The sequence below is a fragment of the Mytilus edulis genome, chromosome 13 (assembly GCF_963676685.1).
Source record: "Mytilus edulis chromosome 13, xbMytEdul2.2, whole genome shotgun sequence".
NCBI classification, from domain to species: domain Eukaryota; kingdom Metazoa; phylum Mollusca; class Bivalvia; order Mytilida; family Mytilidae; genus Mytilus; species Mytilus edulis.
The window spans coordinates 50,310,711-50,323,757 of NC_092356.1; the positions used below are offsets into that span (position 1 = coordinate 50,310,711).

The window sequence follows — 13,047 nt, forward strand, 5'->3', positions numbered from 1 at the left end:
GTCTAACTACATATCTTATAGACTTGCTACAATTCCCTTTCTAATATTTCTCTCTTACTAATTTATATGTTTACTGATAAGTGCCAGCCTACTGATTGCCCTTGGAGAAAGCCTTCCTCCTGCAGATGTCAGTATAATTGTAATCTCCTAGTTATAGCAGTAAAATTATTAAAGGGGCAAAATTGAAAAAATAATAATAATTAGGAAGGGACATGTAGCAAGTCTACATATCTTACAACATACATGTATTTGACAAAGGATAGTTCAGAATGGGTTTTTAGACAGTTGAGTTTTTTTTCCATAACTGAAGGCTGTATATTAATTGTAGTGTAGAAGTATATTTTATCAACTTGTGCTCTTGGGTACCTCTGCTTTGAAAAGTGGTATAAGAAAACTATTTAACAGTATGCAAATCACCAAATTAAAATTCACAAAAAACACATTTGTCTGTTTGCACTTTATTTCTATTCATGTGCAACTTTAATTATATATCTAAGAAGTATAAAGAAGACTTTGTTTTGACACAGCAGGTGAAAACATAGTATTTGTTAAAAAAAAAAAAGAACTGCTGTTGTTCAGACAGAGTTTGTCTGAGAACATCATATTATTAATAGATATTGACATCTTGAGCATAAAAATTGGTACTGTAACAAATTTATATACTTTATTTGATTCCCTAAAACTCCAATAAAATATTAGCGAGTTGAAAAAAAAAAGCTTGGAGTAGGAAGACCTAAAAAGGATGAAGATTATCTTTCATTAAAATATTGTCTTATAAGTTAAAAGAAGGTTACAGTCCATACGTGTTTCCAAAGATAAATGACTCTCTTCTTATGCAAACTAAACACTCCTAGTTTGTAGTGCTTTTCACAATTCCAGGTGCAAATGCCATACCTGTATAATTATAACCATATAATGAAATAAAACAAACCAAAGAGGTCATCTTCAAAAAAGACCACAGTAAACCATGAGGAACCAGGCATTTAATAGAGAGAAAATTTCATGTCCTTATATCTTATTTGTGGGGCTGAGGTTTCTATCAATGAAAATTTTGTTACGCACAGTCAAGATGAGGTCCCAATGTATTAAATCAAGTCTAAAGTTGTGTTGTCCATACTATAGGCTACTGTAACTGATAACTCAACAATATTTACCAATTAAATGTAATTTTCATGTCATAAACCATTTATCTCCTGAATAAATGTTGACATTTATGTGTTGTTTAAATACTAGTCTACCAGGCCAAGGGAATACAGTACAGACTTGTAAATATACATGATATAAAATGGCAAAAAAACTAATACCTTTTTAAAAATCAAAACTCAAAACACTTCAAATCTAAATAACAGGATCTTATTAAAAGAACTCTTGTATAAGATGCCTCTCTGATCATTCAATACACTGCAGTTTATACTGGCCTGTAAAATATTAAAGTTTAATGAGAAATTCTTCAATTTTTAAGATTTTTTTAATGGAAATCCTTATATTTTTTTTTAACAAAACTGAAGAAGCTGATTTGGGCCAAAATAAGTTACTCCCTCATCAACGTGTTTACCCTATTGGTCCCCCAAAGATGATCAACAAACTTCAAGAATATGCAAATGATCATGTAACTTATGTATGAAAGAATTATGTAATGTTGCATTACACACAAAGAAGCTGATTGTATCCTGTTAACAGGTTAGTTAACTGGTCCCGCATTACTGTTTTACCCTGTTGGTTCCCTCAACATGATCTACTGACCTCCTACACACAAGTTATATATGAAATTATCATAAGATTTATGGCATAACATAACCTTGAGAAGAAAACTTATTGCATACAGGATTATATATGCTTTTAAAAGGTTAAATTGGTTATAAACCTGGAGATCTGAGCTGAATACCAAATGTTTGATATTTTTCCATGGTTGATAGATTAGACATTGATAGACATACATTTCACACTCAATTTACACTAATAAACAGACACAAATATGTTTTTATGATTCTTACTTTGTAAGGCAAATTATCTTAAGAAAATTATGAAGTAAAATAATCAACAGTAGTCTGTTTGTACCGACTGTGGGACACCAAGGGAAATATGTAGAAGTGTTAAAAACTAGAGAACTTGTGAAAACAGTAATAAATTTTCACTTAATTGGACTACAGTGACCTATACTTTGCTAACTTCTACATCATTTGGTCTTTGGTGGAGAGTTGTCTCATTGGCAATCATACAGTACCACATCTTCTCTATTCCATGTGGAACACAATAATCTGAACTTTTAACAAATCTGAATGGAAGAGCAAACGTCAATATAAAATGATTGAACTGTTAAGTAAATTAATCCTATTTGTCAGGAAATCATTTCCCTGTGAGCCTGAAGGAGGGGGTGTAGTGCTCTTAATCCAATAATAATCAATATTTGTTCATCCTAAGATTGTTTTTTTTCTCTCAGAAAGACTTTTTCTCTTATCACATTGCATTGGCCTTGGTTTGTTTCATTACAGCTATTAAGGGTGTAATGTTTCATGTGTCAGTTTCATGCTCTCCGACTTTTAAAACATAAACATGAAATTAAGTCAGTATTTATAAAAAGACACAAGATTAGAATCTATATTTACATTAAAATTTTACACCACACCTGCAGTTACTCTAATAAATAAAACAAACTCAAACATTTACTGGGGAAAAAAAACTAAGAGTGCACGTGTTGTCAGAAATGTTTCCCCCTGCTTTGCTAAATCTAATCATGTTTGAATTTACATTGAGCATGTTGAGTCTTTAAAATTAAGTATCCTAATAAATGATATAAACTATTTTGCTAGTTAATGTTGTTTGCATCTTTGCCAATAAATCATTAAAATGAGGTGAAGGTCAGATGAGTGATTGACTGATTGGTGTTTAATGTCACTTTCAAAACTATTTCAATATTTCTTGTCAGTTAGTTTTTATTGGTAGAGGAAGCAGGAGTGCAGAGGTGAGAATCGACCTTTAGTAGGAAATATTTAACTGACAATCCTAGGATAAAACTTGCCAGAAATCATGCACAGTCCTTACTATCATTCAAACCAAATTCCATTGACCTATTGCTTACAGTATCTGAGAAATGGACTTAACCATGAAAATTTAAAATTGATCAATGAAGCATAAAAATGAAATCAATGAAGCTTGAAAATGAGGTTAAGGTAAGATGAAACCTGCAAGACATACATACACCTTACAATCATTTAATGCACTTCATAGAAGACGATCAAAAAGCAAACAAGCCTCTTTACAAAGAATTTGTTTGTAATATACATGCTGATTAAAAAACGATGTATAGTACATAAATCAAGTATAAATATTTAAATAAGACTAATTCAAGTCAATGATTAAGTATAAGAAATGACACTTCCCATAAACAATCTAACAGATCATGTACTAGATCGGTTTGTCAAGTCATGGTGAGATTCAATATTTCTTGTAAAGAAAGTTACGATGAACTTTAGACATTTTTCACTGTTTTATGTTAACCCCTCCCCTCCATAAGTAATGTGTGTAAGGTCAAAACTCCCACTTTTTTGGACTCTGAGCTGGACAATCTTTGCAAATTCTATATTGCACTATAATTAACATCCACATGAAAACAAACAGCTGAAAATATCTGGATAAATAACATAGGTATTTCTCAATTTTGAAGGTGGAACTTATCAACGAAATCAAGGAGGGGTTAGAAATTCAAGTTTGAGGAAAAAAAATCAAGGATTAACAACTTATTTTCCTATATAGTTAACTTGGCTGCATACCTTAGTCTATAATGTTATATTAAACTGAATTCTTGTTATGTATGCAACCACAATTTAGGTTCAGACAGTATTTGGACCTCATGCAGTCACAGGTCTTTTGGCCCAGTCTTTTTTTAGCTGTATTTTACATTACAAGTATTACAAAATTCTTACATCTACGCTGGTCATTTGGTCCATTAAATTGCGACATTTGACTGGACCTAATCATTTATTACTGGACATTGCCACATGTCAGATATACCTTGGGTATGACTGCAACCATGGATGTTCAAGTATTTGAATCTCTAAAAGAATACTCCCAATTCATGATACAGCTGAAGGTCATAATATATTCTGCAAAATTTATATAATTGTCAAAGACAATATTCTGTAATCGTCAAAATTTTTCAAAGCTGGCTATTTATAGCCGTTCTTTCTTAATCTCCAGACAAACCAAATATGGATATATGTTATTTTTCCCCATTGATATAATAAGTGCACATGTGCATTTGGCAGATGCATATGACTCTTTGTCATAAATCAATAGTGTTTTGAAAGGCGGTAAATAATGAAGCGATAAAAGCTATCCAGATTTGCTCAATTAAGTTCTTTCAATCAGCTGTGTTTTATTCTACATGTATTGATATTTTATAATAGAGGAGATGGAATGTGAGGAATTTTACTGATTAAAATTGATATGAAAATCCATAAATATTGAAGATTTTCAACAGTTGGTTTGTATTGATTTAAGAAACTTTCTAAAAATAACCCTGTCAGATTAAGCAGACTTTTTTATATGTATATCTTTTCCTTTGATTATGTATGAAGGGTTAATCATCAAATGCTGCATGTTGTACTTTTGAAAGAAGCCAGAAGACAAAAATGCCTGTTTTATACTAAACCAACCAATCTTTGCTGATTTAAAGATTCAATACAGTCAATGGCAGTAACAAAGTAATGCATGCAGAAGTACAATTGTCACCTTACTCAGACTCCAATCCAACTAATGCCCTCCCTTACTTCTGAATTCAGCTTGACCTTGGCAAAAATACTAATTTAAAGTTGTTGGATTGACCCAGCCAAAGATCCAACCTACATGTAAATAAACAACCTATCTAACTGAAGGCAAGCAAACAACATGTACAGCAAACCTACCAAAGGCAGAGACATGTAAAAGTAATTGGATTGGGGAATACCAGTAAAAGCACCAGAAGGTCACAAACTAACACATTCCATGAATAAACCAATTAAAGTACATTTCAGAGATAACTCAACATATAATTACATACTCATCACTTGTTCATTATAGAATACTTTACTTTTGAAGCAAACTTTTCAGTAAACATGATAAAAGTATTTGAACTTAACCATTTTCACCTTTTGATAGTTCAAAGACCGACTACATGTAAACAACACATTTAATCAGGTTTATATAATCTTTGTAAGTAGTTACATGGCCTCAGTTTAGTTATTATAATACTTCACAAGTATAATAAACTGTTATAATCTTGACTAATTGGTTCTTCCTAAGAACTCTATGTAATGAATTGAAGCCACTGTGAAATTAAAGCCTTTGTTTTGCTAATATAAAAATAAGATGATGTGGTATGTCAGCAAATAAGACAACTCTCCACAAGAGACCAAATGACATAGAAATTAACAAGTACAGGTTATCATACGGCCTTCAACAATAAACAAAATCATACTGCATAGTAACTATAAAAAGGCACTGAAAATGGCAAATGTAAAATAATTCATATAGGAAAACTAAAAGACAACCTCTGACTAAAAAAATACCACACACAAAATAGGCAAAAGTTTGCTTTCTTCACATTGTTGAATTTCTAGTCCTTCTTCAAAGCTGACTTTTAATAGTCCTATCAGACATAAGCTTCTGTCATACTTTTTCAATGGTAGAGATATAAATGTAGGTATTTTCTTGGTGCACCATGATGTAACATGCTGTAGACGTTACACATGTTGCACAATTTGCATAATTACTAAGGAAGTCAACAACCAAACAATTAAAAATTGTTGAAGTTATTTCTTTTAAGTCAATTTCTACTAAAAATAATTTCTTGTGATCTTCAAACAAACCATTAAATTCATCATCCTTTCTTTCTCAATGTATATATTCTTTTTTGTATTTTAAAAATGTTATAATTTCTTCATGCATCAAAACCCTGACTTCATGTTTGCTTTCATGTTAAATTGATCCTACTAAAAAGAATAACTAAAAAGAAAAGGCAACTACATTGTACTAATAGATATGCTTCAAATCTTTAAAATTTAAATCCAATATATGCCTTATGATATGCAAATATGAGATGTTCACTTGTAGGTGTAAAAAAGAAGATGTGGTATGATTGCCAACAAGACAACTCAAATAAGAGACAAAATTGACACAGAAATTAACAACTATAGGTCACCATATCATACAGCCTTCAACCGTGTACAAAGCCCATACCAGATAGTCAGCTATAAAAGGCCCTGAAATGAGATGTTCCATTGTAGGGTTTATTTGTGTTTTCCTTTGTAAATAATCACTTGAATTCTTCATTGAGTATCTCTGATTTGCTCTTATTAACATTTTGTAGCAATCCATACCTATTCTTTGACAGTCTGCACAGAAAACTTTTTCATCTTCTAGTCCAGAAACTAAATATCAAAATTTGTCCTTATATGACTATATTAAATTTTGAAAATTTTCACTAGTCTGAATCAATATTTACTAGTCTTGGGCATTGGACTAGTGGCCAACCCTGCAGACTGCTTTGATAGTGCTACACCTGTCCTTTCTTGACCTTTGCACCTTGTCCCAGTTGTCTTTATTGTTTATGCTTACTTCTTCCATATTTTTTTTGTTTACTTGTAGGTTTAATTTAATTTGTTTGTTTGTAATTATTAATTGTGTGCATACAAATTATCTGGTTGTTGGCTTGCTATTTGCTCAAGTTATTTCTATTTTGGGGGAAGGGGACTAATAATATAAAATGGATCAAAACCAAAAGAATAATACCACTTTAGCAATAAATTATATAGGCTTCTACTGGCTCCAAAGTATAGTTTAACTTAAAACAGAAATTTGTAACTGCATCATATTTACATGTACATGTATGGCACATTATAAACTGATATATTAGCTTCAATGACTAGTACTGACCTATATAATAGTAACATGACAAAAAATCATTTAATTGATTGTTGTATTGCTTTACCTCCAGTGACAAGTATTTCATGCATGCTCTGAGAACAATTACTTCATTGGATGTGAGACTAAAAGACTGAACTTTTGCATTAATATGACAAATGAGACAGTATTTACAGAAAACTATTACTCAAAAGCATGCACTGAGTTAAAGAACTTTGCAGTGGTTGAAAAGAGCAATTGTTCTGGTAAGGTTCTTTTGAAGCCTGTTTAAAATCATACGAGAGATCATGCATAATATAGAAATAACCCAACCCACAAAAAGGCATTAATTTTATTTTAAACGATATCAACATTGGTGGTCAACATTGAAAAGACCTGGGTCGGTCAACATTGAAAAGACCTGTTAAGTATACTTAAAAGATAAAAGTAATGTTTTTACCTTTAAAGTGTAAATCCCAAACAAATTAAATCCAAGACTTGTCAACACTCACTATTTACACAATTCATTATACATTATTCCACATAATTAACTAATTCTATTATTCCCAATAGATTACCAACACATTCCTTTTATATGGGACAGAAAATGTAAACAAACTACACATAAAACAATCAACAAAAATAAAGATCAAAGTGAATATATCCAATTTACCAGGTAAGACATCCAGGTATAATCACTGTGCTATTTCTTGGTACATCTATTTACATATATTTTTACATTGATAAGTAGTCAAACATTCACATGATCCAGACAAAACATCTCAGACAGAAGCTTGGGGAGCGTTTCAAAATTTACTTTAGTCCTGTAATTTAAAACTGTTCGATATCCTTTTTATTAAAAATTAGAATGCATGAAATAAAATCTTGATCAAACTCATTTGCATATAATCGGAATAAAATAATAGTAAATTGACTGATTAATCTATAAAATGAAAGAGAACAATGTCTTCTCCAGCGCAAGATTTTAACTTAAGATTAAATCTTGTAACTAATTTTAGCCTCCAATGACTTTTAGTGATCATCTTATACTTGGTCATCAAGACTGTCACATTTCAGTTCTCCTCTTTGAACCGAACATCAAAAAGTTATCAATTTCCAATGGGTTGTGATCATTTGGTCTTATTATGATGATATACTACTACCCTAAGTAATAGTACTCTATTTGTAATGACCCTAGATTGACATTGAGGACACCTTAAGTTACACCTGTAAACTTTACACCACAAATCTGTAAACAATTAATTATCTCAGGTAACACAATAAGATGATCGATCATTCTCTGCCCCCAGGGGACTTATTGTTGCTTTTTCTCGTTAAAATTGTCCACATTTTTTATATTGTTGATAGATAAAACACCCTGTTTTTCCAATAAAAAATATATGAAGGAAAAAATTTGTATTTTACCATGTGTGATACTCTCCAATTTTCTATAAAAGAAGAACTAAATATAATTTAATGACACAGACAAATTTAAATACCACAGTGTCTGGTTCTTCAATGATTTCCCTATACTCATCAATAGTTTAATTAATCCCGTCTGGGCTCTCCACTCAATGAACCTAGTACACAAAATCAAGTTTACAAACCATGAACTTATATTGGTTAAATCATTTTTTTCTCTGAATTTTCATCTATTCCTCCTAATTCAAAGAAAGTTAAAGGACATAAAGCCTACATTGACTTCTGCTTTAGATCTGCAACCAAAAACAGCATTTTTTTTATTTCAAATTTCTTAAACATTTTCAGGGGAAAAAACACTAATTAGAGAACTTCATAACATGGGCACAAATTATTTTTAAGTGAGGTGCATTTTGGGATGTCAATCTCAAATTTTGGTGAATTTTATTTCATTTTGCCCACTGTTCAATCACTTTTTTATTCATACGTATAAAAACAATATGATTTCTCATACCACTTCTATGCTAAAAAAATCCACTAGCCTCTACCTTGAAAATAAAATGATTGGCGCCTAAATGATGTATGCAGGATTTCCCCTGAAACCCACTCCTGATTCAGGGACTTAACTTCACTTTATTCTGAATAATGGAAAAAGACAGCTAGACTAAAATAAAGTGAACAAAGATTTGTTTTTCTAAAGCAACTACTTAATTCTAACATAAGAAGCGATAAGATGACACACTTTAAAGAATGCTGAAGGACAAATTCTTCCGAACCTCATTTAAATCATTGAGTGACAAATGAATCCAAAATTCTTATGTAAAACAATTAGTTCAATGATGGATTTAAATGCATGTACATGTAAACAATGAATAAATTAATTATTATACAATCGGCCGCATAAAATTTATTAGTATAAATAGCATGACAAACTTATATAAATTAATAGAGACTCACCTCAAATCGCTTCTTAGGTAGACCAATTCTTACATATCCAATCTAAAATATCAAAATATTAATTTAATATGATTTATATCTATTGATCTGAGTGATCCTATTGTTTAAGTTATTGACTTATCTCGTTAGTATATCAAAGGCATACCTATCACAGGTGTGATGGGGTAAATCTTTGAGAATTTGTTAGATCTTTTTATCTGAGTAAAGAGACAAACCATACCTAGCGCTAACATCAGTTCTTTACTTTGGTTTCCTACTCAAGTATGTGATCATCATGAACATAGAAACATTGGGCATGAAATAAAATGCAAAATCATGTAACCATTAAGTGTTTTCAAAATTCTAACAAAACTTATGCATAACTGTGGTAATACTATGTATCATCATTATTTATTGGATATACATTTACATGTATTTAGTTTGTAGACAAATTTATTTAAAAATATCTAAAAATATACCATGTATACAGACTAAGCCATATGTGGAGTCGGATCTGCTTTACCTTTCCAGAGTACCTTGCTTTTTTTATGTTCATGTTACTCAGTTTTTAGTTTTCAATTTTGTGTTTTGTATGCTGTTGACCCTTTCTTTTTGTCACGGCATTGTCAGTCTTTTTCAAATTATGAGTGTGAAAGTCCTTGAGGTATCTTTTGCCTCTTTTTTTTAAGCATACTAACTATCCATGGAAATACAAGTTTTCCTCAATCCAAAAAAATAGTAGTGCACAAGAAAATAAAGAATCAACAGTACTCAGTTTTTTTTCTACATACAGTGCTGAAAGAATGCCCTGTCAAAATGCAACCATGGTTGACTATGGTTACAATCATTGACCATTGATAACCATGGTCAAACCATGGTTGACCGTGGTTTAAACCATGGTTAACTATGGTTTTCCTCTTTTGTGAGCATGGTTGACCATTGTCATACATCTGAATATGGTCGACCGAGCTCAAATCACAAGGGGTAGACCATAGTCAATTTGACAACCATGGTTTTCTACCTGTGTAACTAAAATAAATGCACATGAGGTTTGTTTTTTTTATAATGAGGACATCCAAGCATGATGATTGAGCCAACAGTTAGCCTTAACAACAAGAAAAAGCAGAAATAGACAGAAAAAGCTCTGGTTAAAAAAATGTTTTTTCTCATGTCGATCATTAACATGATTTCACTGCATGTATAGGTTGGTGAGCACCCAACCTTTCTTCTGTATCTCTCTCTGTAAATAACAAGATAAGTGAAGCAGATATGAAGCATATAACACCTTAAAGTAAACACAAATCATACCAGAAAATTATATAATCGCGGTAAAGAATACCTGAACACAACAAATAACAAACAAGGACTATTGTACTAAAACCATCTTAAAATACTCTATAAAAATAAAATTGAACCATTAAAATTTTTTGCTTCTATTTTCATCAGGTTGTCATGGCAATGTTACCACAATTTAAATCCTATAAACATTTTATTTCTTCAGAATTGTAAGGTGTAAACTTGAGATGCAATGAACAAGTTACCACATCAAAAAGCTATCATTAGTTCGTAATACTTTTTGGCAAACACTTTGAATTAAGTCTTTTTATGTAATAGATCATGAGGTATGTTTCCTTAGCAGCTCATCTGTAAACAAAGTGTAGAGTTGTAAGAATGATCTATAACATGTTCAAATGTTATTACTTAAACATTTAAGTATCACATCAATTAACCGATATCAAACTACAGTCAAACCTCAGAGTTCTTGAAATCTTTTTCCCCTGGTGGTCCAAGAAGAAAATCATTTCTATACTTTCTAAAGCAAAAAATCAAAATTGCATCCTTTGCAAAATTTTAGTGTACATGACCTTCGACCACCACTTTTTGAAAACTCTGAATCTGTATTCAAATTCAACTTTGATCTCTGAAGAAACTTGACCTTTGAGACATATGAATTGAGATTCAATATACATATAACCAGAGTGGGTAAAGAACAGGGAATTTATAACTAACATCACATGTTAATGCTTAAAGAACTCAACCTTCATAGCAGGTCTCTGACCTAAGGGCTATCCCAGAAAAAAAATGTATGGAGGGGTTAGAAGGCACATTGTATTAATAATACATGGGTGATGGGTATCAGAGCAACTTTTCACACTATAATGCACTATAATTCTCAATTACAATTGTCTGGGTGGCGGGTGCTGACAAAAACACAGCCTTCCACCCACCTAACCCCCCCCCCCCCCCCCCCCCCGCATACATTTTTTTTCTGGAATAGCCCTAATCACAAACTTTGACATTTTCAGATGTTGGAAATGGCAAACTGATAGAAAGAGTATAATGCTTTGGGGACCCAGTCACATAAAAACCAATACTAAGTACAAATAAGTGAAGTTTTACTCTGTATGATGATAAACTGATGACAGATATAAGGAGAGACTGGTGGATTGTAAAGTTGGTCTTTAAAACAGCATAACAGTATAACAGTATAGAGTTTGACTGATATAATGGGGTCAATTTTAGAGGACTTGAAATTCAAGCTTTACAGGTGCCAGCAGCCTACAATACATGAACTTGATCTAAACCTTATCATATACAAATGAACCAAAAGCAGTAACATATAGTCATTATAAGGCTCAGGGAAAAAAATGTGTATGGCTAACTGTTGGAATACTGGGATGACACAATAATGCCCTTCCTCTTACATGTGTGAGGAGAAGATACAATGAAATAAGAGATACAGTATAGTGACATAACAAGCATTCATTTCTAAGAAACTTGTTTTGAGTTATTTCATATACATTTTCCCCTTCCCCTTTCCCTTTTAATTCATTCATTAAAATAAAATAATGTTTTATAGACAAATGAATTTCTACATGTATTCTAACCCAATTTGAAGACCCCATACTGTAACCACAATGTAACCATACCTAATCTTTAACACACCATTTATTACCTTTTATCACCTATTTACCAACAAACAAACCACTCAGACACAATTATTTTAATCAGGTGTTAACTTAATTGATGTTTTTGTGAAAATTTAATGGTCAATTGGTCAATCTATTTTACCTTCTGATTATCTTATCAAAAATCTACACCTATATCTATGACCTAAGGCTACTTTAATACATGTATCTAAATGGCTAAAATCTAACTGTCCCTTTGAAATAATAATGAACATAAAAAAGATAACAGATAAAAGGAATTATAATCAATGAAAGAAATATGGAACCTAGGTTTTGTATTCTGGCTAGACTTGCTACATGTCCCTTCCTAATTATGTTTTTTCCTTTTTTTTCAGTTTTGCCCCTTTACTAATTTTACTGCTATAACTAGGAGATTTCAATTATACCTTTCTCCAAGGGCAATCAGTAGACTGGCACTTATCAGTAAACATATAAATTAGTAAGAGAGAAATAATAAAAAGGGAATTGAAGCAAGTCTATATTCTGGCCTCATGACCATTTGTGATTCTTGATTATTAATTATAATTAATGTAAGGACCTCATTGGAAACAAGCGTTTTGTTTTCATTGGCCATTCTCAGCAGAAATAAGGCATACAATATAACTGTGATCTCATCCATTACTATATCTCAAGGTTTTATGTAAATATGTTTTCATTTGCATTTGTATATATATTGCTTTTACTTATATAAATATTTTTATACTATTATTTAATGAAGATTAGATATTTAATAAAAATATAAAGATCCAGGTGTTGAAATATTTCACAATGAGCATTAAATGGAGTATCACATTTTTATTATTGTACATTTAAAATTCCTTTCTTTTTCTTTTTTTGAAAATTC

At 31.3% G+C, this 13,047-nt stretch overlaps 1 protein-coding gene across 34 annotated transcripts in view; it reads right to left on the reverse strand.

Moving 5' to 3' along the window:
- Positions 1 to 13,047, reverse strand: part of LOC139499880 (activated Cdc42 kinase-like) — a 111,109-nt gene that overhangs the window by 39,955 nt on the left and 58,107 nt on the right. For 22 of the 34 annotated variants that reach the window (XM_071288480.1, XM_071288477.1, XM_071288469.1 and 19 more), the window contains one exon: positions 9,256 to 9,297. The gene's annotated coding sequence lies outside the window, so the exon portion shown is untranslated. Of the gene's footprint in view, positions 1 to 7,339; positions 7,717 to 9,255; positions 9,298 to 13,047 lie in introns of those variants that run through there. The other 12 variants (XM_071288476.1, XM_071288473.1, XM_071288465.1 and 9 more) reach the window with 5 other exon arrangements.